Here is a 14,032-nt window from a genome sequence, read left to right as displayed (position 1 = left end):
CTTGTAGTCTCTCTACTCAAAGGTTCAGCAAGGTGAGAGAGGCCCCAGGCCTCACTGTGAGAGCACAGCAGGTGAGGAAGCCAAAGTGGGAGATGTGGATGCCGAGGTAAACGAGAGGCAAACGATGAAGGCCTTCATGGGTGAATGTGGCAATGACCTACCCAAGAGTGGGTGGAGAGCTGAACTAATGGTTGGGGATGGAGAAAAAAATTCTGTGGATGGTCAAGTTCTTTTCCATCCTAATTACCACTTGCATGTCTGGGGGTGGTGTGGAGTGGGGAGAGGGTGATAAGGAACAATGAGAAATTAGCACTTGCTAATTTGAACCTCAGAGAGACCTGGAGAGCGGTGACAGCTATCCACGTGGACTTCCACGGACAGGCAGCAGTGATTACTGGAGGTCATGATCCAATCTTGACAAAACGCTCCTTGAGGAGTCAGACTTTGGAAAAATTGTTTTCTGCCTCATTGTTTGGACAGGAATACCATTGATTCCCCATCATCAATTAGGTTCACCATCAATTTTCCATTGAGAATGAGCACAGAGGAAAGAGTCTTGCTTTCTGCTCTGATAGGAACGGAAATAGGAACACCAGGAGCCTTGATCCTATCTTCCATTTAATTTTGAAAACATGTTTGGATGACGTCAATTCTGAGAGACTGTTTAAAATAATTTGCCTCTATAATATTTTTATTGCATAAAGAGATTTACAATCAAGAGTTATAAATTCAATCTTCTGAATGCTACACTTAAGCTGCAACTTTAAGAACTGAGTAATTTATTCTAGTAGTTTTGGCAGTCTTGGATTTTTTAAAAGCAATATTGAATTCTAATTATTAGTGAAATAATTGCAATTGGTTTTTATGCCTACGATAACATCCACCTGCTGCTCTTCTAAAATAAGGAAAATGTTATAAAAACCTAGGATCTGTACATTAATGGCTGTTTCTTTGACCCTAACTTTTGATATTTTTCAATCAGCAGCACTAAAACTGTCTTACCACGATCAGGGTCATCTGTTTATTTATTTTTTATCCCAGTTCAGGTGACTAAAAGAACAACAAACTATTATTAATGACAGTACACCAACTCTAAAAATCACGGAGCCCTGGTTACTCCCCTTCTGAAACAGCCCTAATAATTTATCTGTCTATGTGATAAATGATTCATATCAGGGTCCAAAGTCAGTCTTCAGTATATAAACCCACTCTTTAGGTAAAAAAAAAAATTCTGTAATAGAGAATGAACTAAAAAGCAAACCAAACAATGTACTTGTGTGCATTTCTTTCATATTTTTAAATTTCATATTTCATAAACAAATATCTACTGCAAAGTTGACATGTACTCTGAACCATTGACAATGATAACAAATCAGAATTTCTGTCCACTTCATAGCTTTTCAAATGCTTATTACATACATAATTTCACCTAATGTCAGTAATCCTGAGTGATTGATACTATTATCACGTCTCTCTTCTAGAGATGGTCAAATGGATATTTTGAGGTGCTAACTGGATTGCCCGCAGAGAGTGACAGGGTGGAACCAGTTCCCCTCGACTCCACATCTTTCTGTGCTCTTTCCACTGTCCCATTCTACCTCCAATGTTTAAAGAGAAAGTTTTTGTGAAATGTGGCATTCTTCCCTCTGTAAACTACTATCGTTTCATAGGGCTTCCATAACAAATAGGTGACTTAGAAACTATTCTCTTTCAGTTCTGTAGTCTAGAAGTTCAAAATCAAGGTGTCGGCAGGGTGAGGGTTCCTTGGGAGTCTCTAAGGGAGAATTTTTTTCTTGCCTCTTCTAGCTTCTGAGGTCTCCTGGTATTCCTTGGGTTGTGGCAGCATAACTCTAATCTCTGCCTCTGTCTCCACGTGGCTTCTTCCTTGCATGTCTGTATGTCCTTTTCTGTCTCTTATAAGGACAGTCTTATGGGATTTAGGGTCTGCTCTAATCCAGTATGATCTCACTTTGACCTTCACTTACTTACATCTGATATGACTCTATTTCCCAAAAAGATAATTTTCTCAGGTTCCAGTTGGACATGTATTTTGGGGGATCACTATTCAACATATTATAGCTATGTTTCTTATTTCTAATCTAGTGGGAAATTTAGATAGCTGGTTAACATTACTATTGAATTAATGAATATGGTTTGAGTCCTGATATTTTAATGGGCAACTTAATGCTCAAGGTTTACAATTTGAGGCTCTTAATGAACTCCAGGGCTATGCCATTTTGAATCTCTGTATTTCTCCAAAGAGTAAAATATACTATTTCACCAATTTGGATGGTGTTGTATTCTATACTCTGCACTTACAAAGAGTTGTTACCTGTACGTTGGAACTTGCCATAACTTGCCCTCTATTTCTCTCACAGTCATAGAGAAAGACGGCAGACATCTAGTGTTTCCTGTTATCAAGATGTCTACAGAAGTGAAATGTGGCTCTGACCTTCAGGCCTATACAATGGATAGTTGTAGATTGACAAACTAAAATAGGGAGTGATTTCATCAGGGCTCCCTGGAAGGCAAACTGTTCAATCAATGATTTTGAAATCCTTATGAGAGGAATCCTATAGAGTGATCCCTGGGAATTTCATAGAGTGATCTCCTTACATTTTTATTTTGTCTGCAGTGACTTGAGTAGAATGAAGGTGTGATTGGCAATGGATCTTGAGTGAAGGTATCGCTCATATCAACATAATAGTTGGTAATGGCAGGATGAAAGCAAAGCATTTAAGTAGAAGCTGACACGTTAACCTAAGCTTAATAGAATTGAAACTAAACTTTGCAATTTCTATCCACACTTACTTAACTCAAAGTAATGGTTTTATATAAAACTCATAGTATATGTATTAGTATATATATTATTAATATAATTAGTATATATGAAATATAAAGTTATACCTGCTGTGTCAATTCAGTTTTACTTAAACAGAAATAACTGTTTTATATAAAACATATATAGTATATATATAAATAATACGATTAGTATATATAATATAAAACTCCTGTCTGCTGCTTTTTGGAAAGTGAAAATATATATAATACTAAAACAAACAAACCTTCATTACTATTATCCTAAAGTAATGACTATAGTTTTATCCTTGCCTTCTTTTATAATATATATCTTTTTAACATATAGCTTTGCATCCTGCCTTATTTTTTAAAAATAAAATTGTAGATATTTTTATGTTTTTTTTGTGATCTTTATAAATATTATTTTGGTGACTGCATAACAGCTCTTTAAGGTACAATTTACATTAGAGTTTCCCCATTTGGGCATTTAAACTCTTTCTGATATATTTGTTATTATAAATAATACTCAAATGTATAATATTTTAGTAAAGATATCTCCCCAGAAGTAAATTCCTGATCTCTAGATATATTTTTATTATGTTTTTCTTGATTATATTAATCTATATTGAGAGTTTAATATTTTTTATAATCCTGATCTATATTGCTAGTTTACTTTCCAAAATGATTTGCCGGTTTATATTCTTATCAGTAGAATTCAGTTCACTCACGGAACTGAATCCTTATCAGCATAAAGATGTTTTTTCAATCGTTAATAGTTTTATAAACAACAAAAAATAGAATTATATTTTACTTTTTATTTTAGGCAAGGCAACCCTTGGTTGACCTCACAGATTGCAAGGACCTTGTCAGTTTACAATCCCTTATTTTTCATTTTTTACTCCTACAGCACCTGGTCTTCCTACGTGGTCTCCCATCCAAGTACTAACCAGGCCCAACCCTGCTTAGCTTCCAAGATCAGACGGGATCAGGCCTGTTCAGGGTGGCATGGCCATAGACTCATATTTTACTTCTAATTATCTTTTACTTATATACAAAGATAACATTTTAATGTATTTTTTAGGCAGTATATTTTTTGAATTGCATATGTCCGTTATGGACTAATTGTGTTCCATTAAATTTCTTATATGTCAGAATATGACTATTTGAAGACAAGGCCTTTAAGGAGGTGTTAAAATTAAATGAGGTCATTCGGGTGGGCCCTAATCCATTATAAGAACAGGAGATCAGGATACAGACAACACAAAGACCAAGAGACAACCTTGTGAGGACATAGTGATAACGGGGCCACCTTCAAGCAAAGGGGAGAGGCTTCAGAAGAAACCATACCTGCTGACACCTTGATCTTGGACTTCTAGCCCCCAAAACTGTGAGAAAATAAGTTTCTGTTGTTTAAGCCACTCAATCTATGGTGTTTTGTTATGGCAGCTCTAGCAAAGTAATACAATGTTACTTACCAATTTATTTATTAGGGCCTTAGAGCTTTTCTTCGTAATTTGTACAAGGTCTTTTTGTTAAACACACTTACTGTTTCCTTTTTGCATTTGTTGCAAAGTGATTATTTGTCTTTTTCATCTTTTCTTAATTTTTTAGCTTACATATATATGTATATTTACTATTTTTCCCTAATTATTCATCTTCGCCTTTTTGCTTTTTTCCCCTAGTACTTCAAAGCTTAGAAAGTCCTTCTCCCTTAAGAGATTTGACACATTGTCAGTTCTGTTTTTTGTTAGTTTTTCTGAGGTTTGATGTTAGCCTGTATAATGTAATTATTCTCCGTGTTTGAGGATGCAGACTCACAAAAGTAGGTGAACTTCAAATTTACAGAGCAAAGCTTTCTTTAATTTAAGATTTTTATGTCCTGACCAATAATACCCAATCATCTTATTTGCAGTGACCCATTTAAAATGAGTTATTTTCAGTGGCTATTACTTCATTTTGGAAACGTGCATTATCAAAATGGAACAATAACCTCATTTTATAAATCTTCAATTTTATTAATATCGACAGTTATAAAGACAAAGCACCTAAAGGTAGGTAATAGCTACAGCTCTCTGAAATCTTTCAATATCTTTGAAATTCTACAGGAATCTAATGTAAAGTGAAGGACACATCGTCTTGCAAGATGAAAGAAACATTCCCCCCTGTATTTCTTTGTTTTCACTTGTGATTCTTGTGCTAAGAAATAATTTAAAGTCTTTTTTTATGGATCACATTGTCCAAAGTTTTTACTTTACTTTCTTTGAGGATCTTTGTAGAATTTATTTAGAAATAGCTCTTTACTGCAGCTCTATGTGTCTTTTATTTAGTTTTGCTTTCAGGTCTGTTAAAACTACCATCTATCTGTAAAAGGCTCTTTGTCATTTCTTTGGTGGTATCCAGATCAAAATATAAAACTTTTCACTTGTGAGAAAAAAATTATCTTACTATTCTGGAATGTCTCTTATATCAGTGCTAAATAGTAAAAAATGTCATCTCCACAATTACTTTAAATAAAAATTTGAACAGCCTTCCCTGAAGAAGTGAATTATTTCCTTTACTTTTTTAATTGAGATATATTTTACATATAACATTATGTAAATTTAATTTATATTGTAATGTGATTGTTATTATAACCTTGGCTATACTTCTATCAAATCATATAATTGTCATTTCTTTTAGTGTTGGAAAACAACTAAGATAGTCTTGTAGCAAGTTTAATGTTTATAGTATAGTTTTGTTGTCCGTAATTACCGAACTCTGAATTAGGTCACCAGGACTTATTTATCTGCTGTTTGCAAGTTTACACCCTTAAATAACTTCTCTTCCATTTCTCTAGCTCTCAGCCCCTGGTAACCACCATTCTAGTCTTTGTTTCTATGAGTTTGACTTTTTTAGAGTCCACACATAAAAGATATCATACAGTATTCTTCTTTCTTTGTTTGACTTATCTCACTTAACATAATATCATTCCTATTGTTGCAAATGGTGGACTTTCTCTCTTTTTTTTTCTCATGGCTGCATAGTATTCCATTGTTTATGCACACACGTGCGCGCGCGCGCGCACACACACACACACACACACACACACACCCCTTGTCTTCTTTTTCTATTCATCCATCGATGGACATGTTGTTTCCGTATCTTGGCCATTGGGAAAAAATATTGCAATAAACACAGGAGTGTGTATATTTCTTTGATAACCTGGTTTCATTTTCTTTGACTATATACCCGGAAGTACAATTTCTGGGTCATATGATAGTCCTACTTTTAATTTTTTGAGGAAACTCCATACTGTTTTCCACAGTGTTTGTACCAGATTACAATTTCACCAACAGTGTATACATGTTCCCTTTTCTCCAAATCCTTGCAAATACTTGTCTTACCTTTATTTTTAAAATATTATATTAGCAGGGTTTACTGACATATAAGGTATATTGATAAGATTTATTCATTCATCAAATATTTACTGAGCACCCATTATAAGCCAGGCGCTATTCCAAAGTTTAGAATGCATTTGGTTTGTACAGCACAGCCCCTGACCAGTAGAATGGGCTGCTGCTCTGCAGCAAGGTCTCAGAGGCTCTCTACTGCCCCATCAGTTGCTGCACTGAGGGTCCCACAGGAAGGCTCAGGGAAGCAGCTGTTCATTGAAGTGTTCTGGTATTTTTGCAAGGGTCATAACCATATCAGACTGTGAGCCAACTCTGGGCATCGCTGATATCTTTAAGATAAGTGAAAACAAATCAAGCAGATGCTCATCTTGAAGTGTTGGTGGGTAAGTGTGGGGAAGCAGGTATGCAGAAAAGGAAGTCATGGAAGCTCTCAAAGTACTTCCAGAGGAACCCCAAAGCAAGCAAGGACGGTGCTATTTGAGAATGAAGATGGGGAGCACAGTGAGAAAAGATTTCATAAGGGAAGTGACCTTGCTAGGTTTGAGAAGGCGAGCAAGTGTTCTCAAGGTTTGCAGAGGGCCAGTCAATCATGGGCAAAAACTAAGTCCTAACTTTGCAGATTGTGGCCACCACTAGGTGTACCATCGACTTTAATATGAATAGGCCTGCAAAACATTTATTATATAATTTAGCCCCTAAACTCATATCATTTGAGGTTACAGTGGTGTCTCATTAACTGCAATTGAGGTCGATGGTTGACTAATAGAATTCTTCTGCCATATTTGGTTGTCATCTAGATTTTCTGTTCCCTTGGATTCATTTCCATTAGAACTCCAGTCAAGTTCAATCACTGGGGAAATCAGACAAAACATAACTTGCGATATCAGTTCCAATGACTGTACCCCCTCACGCTCTCCGCATTCTATTAGCTGTGGATGAAGGGCATAATTTCTCACCAAGGATGTTGCCATAACCAAGAAGAATACTCTGCCTTTTGCACAGAATAACTTGCGCGTCTGGTCTCTCATCATCTTGGTGGTAAAGTAAATATTTGACATGGCTGATTTTCTTAGAACATTCAGATTGAATTATAATATTTTTTAAAAAGAGAGATGAGGAGAAAAAGGGGAAGTGTGCATCCCCCCTAAAAAGGAGTTGTGCCAAGGAATGTGGTTATTTCTTGATATTATTATGGTAGGCAAAATAATCGCCCCCACCAAAGACATCCGCATCCTAATGCCCAGACCTCATGAATTCGTTACCTGACATGGTGAAAGAAACTTTGAAGGTATGATTAAGTTAAAGATCCTGAGATGGGAGTATTTTCCTAGATTACCTGGGTATGTCCAAGGTAATTACAAGATTTCTTTACTGAAGGAGGGACGAAGGACAGTCAGGGTCCCATTGATGTAGAATGAGAAAGATTCAAGCAACTATTCTCAGTTTTGAGTATGAAAAGGGACTATGAGCAAAGGAGGACCAGGTATGCAGGAGGCTTCTACAAGGAGGCTAGAAAAGGCAAGGAAACGGGGCTTCTTTCTTAGAGCTGCCAGAAGGAACCCCACACTTTGATTTTATCCCAAAGAGATCCATTTTGACTTCTGACCTCAGGACCGTGAGTTAACAATTTGGGCTGTTTTAAGTCACTAAGTTTGTAGTAATTTGTTATAGTAGCAATAGGAGACTAATATAAGTATTTGTATTATTAAAAATTATTGAGGTGACATTGATATTAATTGGTGACTACTGATTATGTGACCGTAGGCTCAAAGTATATCCTAAGGTAGACCTTCCCTTTTTGCCCAGCCTGACGTAACCCATGGTATCTACAGAAAGCACTTTAAATGTTTTTATTTTAAAGCAAATACATGTTTATTACACAAAATATAAATAGACTAAAGATACATCCATATCCCATTACCCAAATATATCCTAATCTTTTGCTGTTGGTATGTGTTTATCATCTTAATATAGTTATATAATTTGTGAATCTCACTATTCTGTTAGAATGCAATCTGCCTTCAAGTTTTTTGTCTCCTCGTCTGGTTTGAAAACCTTTGAGGGGAGGGATCAAGTCGAATGTTCCTCCTTTGTGTTACCCTCAATGCTTTGGGAGCTGACTTGTGTGTACCCACCATTCTCTTGGCAAAAAAAGTATGTGGGTCTGGCCCTACCTCTTTTATGCCTCAGTATTACCATCTTTTTAGTGTTGTAGGTAAATGGACTTGGAGATGCTGATTCATATTTGGAAGACTCACAAAAGAATGAGGAAGATGAAGTAGAATATCAGCTTTCTATTTTACAGGGAGAAACATAATTGTTGGATGGATCTCAGGTTTCTGTCAACCTGATTCCTTTGCTCTCGGTTGAAAATCCACATAGGCAACCAAATCATAATCAAGATGGTTGCTGAATAAACATGGAATCAGTGTGAATGTAACGAATTGCTTGTTTTCAGTGCTCAGGGACCTGACTGTTTGGAACATTCATGTGCAATGGAGGACTCTCTCAGTTATGGGCTTCCTTATCTTGGCACCTTCTCCTGTACAATACTTGATTGGACAACGAAAACACATTGAAAATGTCATTTTTTGCATAACCAGCAAAGAAATCTGCCTTTTAAATCTTTTCTTATTAGGTATAATAATGCTATTTCAGTATTGCACTTCAGTATCTTATTTATGGAGAAGAAGCATTAGTTTTCTCTAAAGTGCCTTTTAATTAGGAATCAATTTTATATTTTAACTCCTAGAGTTTTGAAAGAGCTTTTCTTCTAAGCATACCTCTGACCCAATCTATTTTATTGTTTTCATAAAACTGTCTATTTAAAATTATAACCATTGGATGATAATCTGAGTTCAGTCAGAGTTTTTGGAATTTTGTAGCAAGTGGTGGAGAGGCTTAAGTCTAAAGAATTTTGGACTCTGCCATAATCCACTGTTTTTAGATTTTGCTGTGATCCAACCTGTCCCTGAAATGAGGGATTCCTCAACAGATGTCATAGAAGCAGGACAAGCCTTGGATTCTCAAATACTCGATGGTGAGAAGATCCATTCTGTTACTTGTTTCCACCATTCTGAGTACCTGGAAGTCCTATTTCCTCTCCAGCTGATCTGTCTTTTTATGCAGTCACTTATTTCATGGACACATAGAATATTGCCCACCATGGCTGGAGGCCTACTTGCCCTAGCTGACTTCTGAGTGAATTAAAGCACCTCTTATATGAAAGTGGAGAAAATAAAATTGGAAATAGAAATGTTAACAAGCCAACATTACAAAATGATATCATTTTTGTGAGCAAGAAAGGATATGCCAGTCACTTTTCAACCTGCCATATCGATACCCACGTGGGTTCATTTATTTTTGCACACTGTCTCCCTGTGTCATTTCCTCTCAGATTCCCTCTCTGTCTTTTTGGTAATAGTCAACACATTTTTCAACCAGTGTTTGAATAAAATATTTATTTGAGAGCAGCATAGAAACTGGGCATACTTTCATTTCTTGAATATCTGCAAACCTGCAACAGTGAAACTAGAATTTAATAGCAAATGGCTATTTAAATGTATTTGGGGAGAGCAGTAACGTAGCATTTATTGAGCATCTACTATATGTCAGAGTTTCCAGTCAGCTCTTTTCACTTGTTGTTTTATTTAGTCCCTGAGATATACGATGAGACTAGAATTATTGCTGTTTTCCTTTTGAGAAAATGAAAGCCCAGCAAGGTTAAATAATTTCGCAAAGATCCGTAAGTTATATCATCATGATTTGAATGAAGTTCTCTCTAAGTTAAAATTCTATGATTTTCATCTTTTAATGGATACATTCAGTATAATTAAAGTGCCGTGCAAGTAGGGTCCTTCTGTAATTCTTCACCATTGAACCTTTCATACTTACCAGTTTCTAGCATATGTGATATATCAATAATTTTTTGTGGTAAGAAAATGGAAGAACTTGAAAGAAAATAGAAGGAAGATGGTAGAAAAGGAAGGAAAGAGAAGGAAGATTGGTAGGTCTATGAAAATACTGCTTTGCTTCAAGTAACTCAATCATGTCTTTTATAGAATATAATGAATTTGTATACTTGCTTAGTATGTATGTAGACACATGTGTAACTATTAAAAAGCACTGTATGTGTAAATATTTGTGTATGTATATGAGTGTATATATAGTGTATATATGTACATATGTTGCGTATATGTATGTTATATATAATATGCAGAATATATAATAACATATACATATATGGGCTTGAGTATTTGAAAATTTGCTTGACTGTGGTTATTTGAGTGTATGCAGTGTCATCCATATTTTTGAAACACTTTATGGCTAAGCCCATATGCAGAAATTAAAACCATTTGCGTTAATTATTGAATGAATATGAAAGCAACTTAAATCAGAAATCCCTGCTTCCTTGTAGATACCATTTTTGTTTTTCTATGAATCAACCATTGGATACTTTTGTTTGAGCATTTTGTTTATTCATTTTTTCCTCCTTTGTCATAAAGAGAGAAACAGAAAGTTGGCTTCGATATAAAGGATCTACTTTAAACGAGCTATTCATGACAACCAGGAAAAAATTGGGATGCCACTGTATTTTAACAAGTGTAATTTTTTTCCCCCAGACTCTAATGATATGAGTAGCATTGGGAGTTTTCTATGCAGATGTAATTCATTTATTTCATGAAAACAATAGTTTTTTATGACATAGAAATCCATTTGAAACAATTATAAACTATCATATATGTCTTTGGCAAGCAAATATTTTCATATAAATTTCGGTGATACTGCTTAAGAAACAGTCATTTTGCAGCTAGTTTGTAAATAATTCTGCCTAAATTGCTTTGAGAAAAATCGAAATGAAGCAATCTAAGAGCTGCAAGCTTGAAAAATAGCTTTTTTGGAAACATCAATTCGATTTTCAAACTTCAAATATAGCTTTTAGAATTTATGTTTACTTTCTTATTATAATGTATATTTAAAATAAACTTTAGAGTGCATTAACATTTTGTGGCATCAAGAGCAAGTGGAAATATATATATTGCAAACCTGGGAAAGAAGTAGTATATTGTTCAAAATCCCCAGTTTATCCAGACTAATGTGGGTTCAAATCTTTGTTCTTCTACTTATTAGTGTTGTTTTCTTTGAGAAGTTTCTTAATCTCTTTTATTTCTTAATGTAAGTCCCCAAAATACTAAGAAAATGTACATTTTACATATATTGTATATTAATTATATTATGATTATTATCAAAGAGCAGTTAAAACAAACTGCTGAGAATTGATCCTTCTATGGTAGACACAATATGTAATTTACAGAGGATTAACACACTTCTTTACAACAAACATTCATTTTAGTATGCTTTTCTATAACAGAGTTGCATGGTTTTAGGATTATACATCAACAATTCTTGGAAGGTAGCTGTTAAAACAAACTTTTGAATACAGGAAAGCTTTTTTCTCAGTTTAGAAAACAGACTTAGACATTTAAGTTTTTATGCAAGTAAGTTTAACTTAAGATTTATAACTCTGTAGATATTTTTACTTTCCTTCCCTTTCTGAGCAATGCGTGGTAAGAAGTCTAGTGCTCCATGTTATCTGAAGTACCTCGGTCAACGGTCTTTCACTCCTTAATCATTTCTCATTGAAATGCGTGGCTATGATTTCACTGTGGTTTTAACAAAAGCCAGATCAAAGTATTGTGCCTGTTAATAATGTTATTCAGTAACTCCAAGGTAACATAATATTTATATTCCCCAAACCCTTTGAGTCTTCCATGTTTATTTAGGGACGGATCATAATACATGTCCACATATCTAATGCCGTTGACTACAGATTAATATCTCAATTAAGTGGCCTTGGCAATGTACGCTACTAGAAATTGAGGAGAAAAAGAGGAGGACAGGGGACATTGCCAGACTAAAGATGGGTCTTGATATTTAGAGAAGTGTCATGACATTGACTTGCCACGAAGAATGAGTGGATGAGGGTTCCAAATTCTCCACATTCTGGCTAACATGTTGTCTTTTGGTTTTTGATAATAGCCTTCCTAAGAAATGTGAGGTGATAGCTCTTTAAGGTATTGATTTGCATTTCACTGATGCTTAGTCACATTGAGCATTTTTTCGTATACCTGTTCTTCATTCTTGTGTCTTCTTTAGAGAAATGTCTGTTCAAGTCTTTAGCCCTTTTTTTTACTTGGGTTATTAGGTGGTGGTTGTTTTGCTGTTAAGTTGTGAGTCCCTTATGTATTTTAGAAATTAACCTCTTATTGGATATATGGTTTGCAAATATTTTTCCTTTTTTTTGTTGCTTTTTCATTCTGTTGATGTTTTATTTCTTGAAGAGATAACAACACTCTCATCTTTATTGAGACACGATTCATAATAGCAAAGATGAGATGTAGAAACAACCTAAATGTTCATTGATAGATGAATGAATAAAGAAAATGTGATTTATACATATAATGGAATATTATTCACCTTTAGAAAGAAGAGAATATTGAAGGATATAACAACATGCTTGATCCTGGTGGACATTATGCTAAGTGAAAGAAGCCAGTCATCTCATGATTCCTCTTACATGAGGTGTAAAAATAGTCAAACTCAGAGACAAAGAGGAGAAAATGGGTATAATCGATGAGTATAAAGTTTTAATTATGGAAGATGAATAGGTTCTAGAGATCTGCTGCACAAAATTGTGCCTGTAGTTAAAAATACTGTATTATATACTTGAAAATCTGTTAAGAGGGTAGATCTCATGTTAAATGTTCTTACCACAATGAAATAAAAATTTAAGACAATGTAACAAAGTAATGATAGAAGAGCACTTTTTGATATAATAAAGAGTATCTGCAAAATTAAAATTAAAAAGAATGAGTAGCATTAAATAAAGAAAAATTAGAAGTAATACAGTAAAAGCTTACATTAATTTGATCAGAAATACTGTGAAAAGCAAGACATGTAAGGATCAAGCAAATTCTTAATTACTCAAACATTAATGTAGCACAAATCCAGAGCGATGGTATTAAATCCATACAGTAACGCTTTTCAACAATTAAAAGATTTTGGTTGAGAGATTCTTTTTAGGAGACTGAGATTTGTTTGGGTTCGGTTCAATGATTAAATCAGGAGTTTTCCATTTATTTCTAACATGTAACTAAATATAGAATTTAACTCTTAATTCCTCCCCTAATTGCCTGGAGTGGATGATTAGGTAGTTCCATTTCATTTAGAGAGCTTTAATTCCTTTGTCTCTCGTTTCCTCTGAAGTGATCATCTTAATTATCTCAATAGTGTGAGGTTTTCTTTTAGAATCCTACAAGTGGGCCATAGAAGGAGAAATAAAAACACAGATTTCAAGTAACACAACATGTTTTCTCTCCTTTTCATAGTCCTTTAATTGCTTTTTATTAATATTCTTATGTGTGCCTTCTAAAATATCAATACATGTTTCATTTGACTTTTAAACCTATTTTTAGGTTTTAAACCTAAAAATTTGACTTTTAAACCTTTTAAACCTATTATTACATTTGGTATTTAGATTTTTATCTTTTCCTCCATTTTCTTCTTTTTATGTGTATTTACATAAAAAACGTATATGAAGACCTTTATTCATGTCACTTGTATTATTTAATTTAAGCAACAGAAATGGGAGCCTGGTCTGGAAGACAACAAGGACCAAGATTAATAGCAAAAGAAAACCGAATTTTTAAAGAACCCTTGGCAGGGAGCTGAGAAATCTGAGTGTATCCCTGTGTTGGCTACCATGACGCTACGTGGCCTTAGTTAAATGATGTTACATTTTAGGATTTCATTTTAAAAATCTGTCAAATGAAAAGTTTGCA

The 14,032-nt window shown here is 34.5% G+C and overlaps 1 protein-coding gene and 1 pseudogene across 2 annotated transcripts in view; one reads left to right on the top strand and one right to left on the bottom strand.

Annotated features, from left to right (window-relative positions):
* Positions 1 to 14,032, top strand: part of KCNIP4 (potassium voltage-gated channel interacting protein 4) — a 979,993-nt gene that overhangs the window by 157,293 nt on the left and 808,668 nt on the right. The gene's annotated exons all lie outside the window — the stretch shown is intronic.
* Positions 3,698 to 3,816, bottom strand: LOC111744092 (annotated as a pseudogene).

This window comes from Pteropus vampyrus, unplaced genomic scaffold, assembly GCF_000151845.1.
Source record: "Pteropus vampyrus isolate Shadow unplaced genomic scaffold, Pvam_2.0 Scaffold5, whole genome shotgun sequence".
Taxonomy (NCBI): Eukaryota; Metazoa; Chordata; class Mammalia; order Chiroptera; family Pteropodidae; genus Pteropus; species Pteropus vampyrus.
This window is presented reverse-complemented; position numbering and strand designations above follow the sequence as displayed.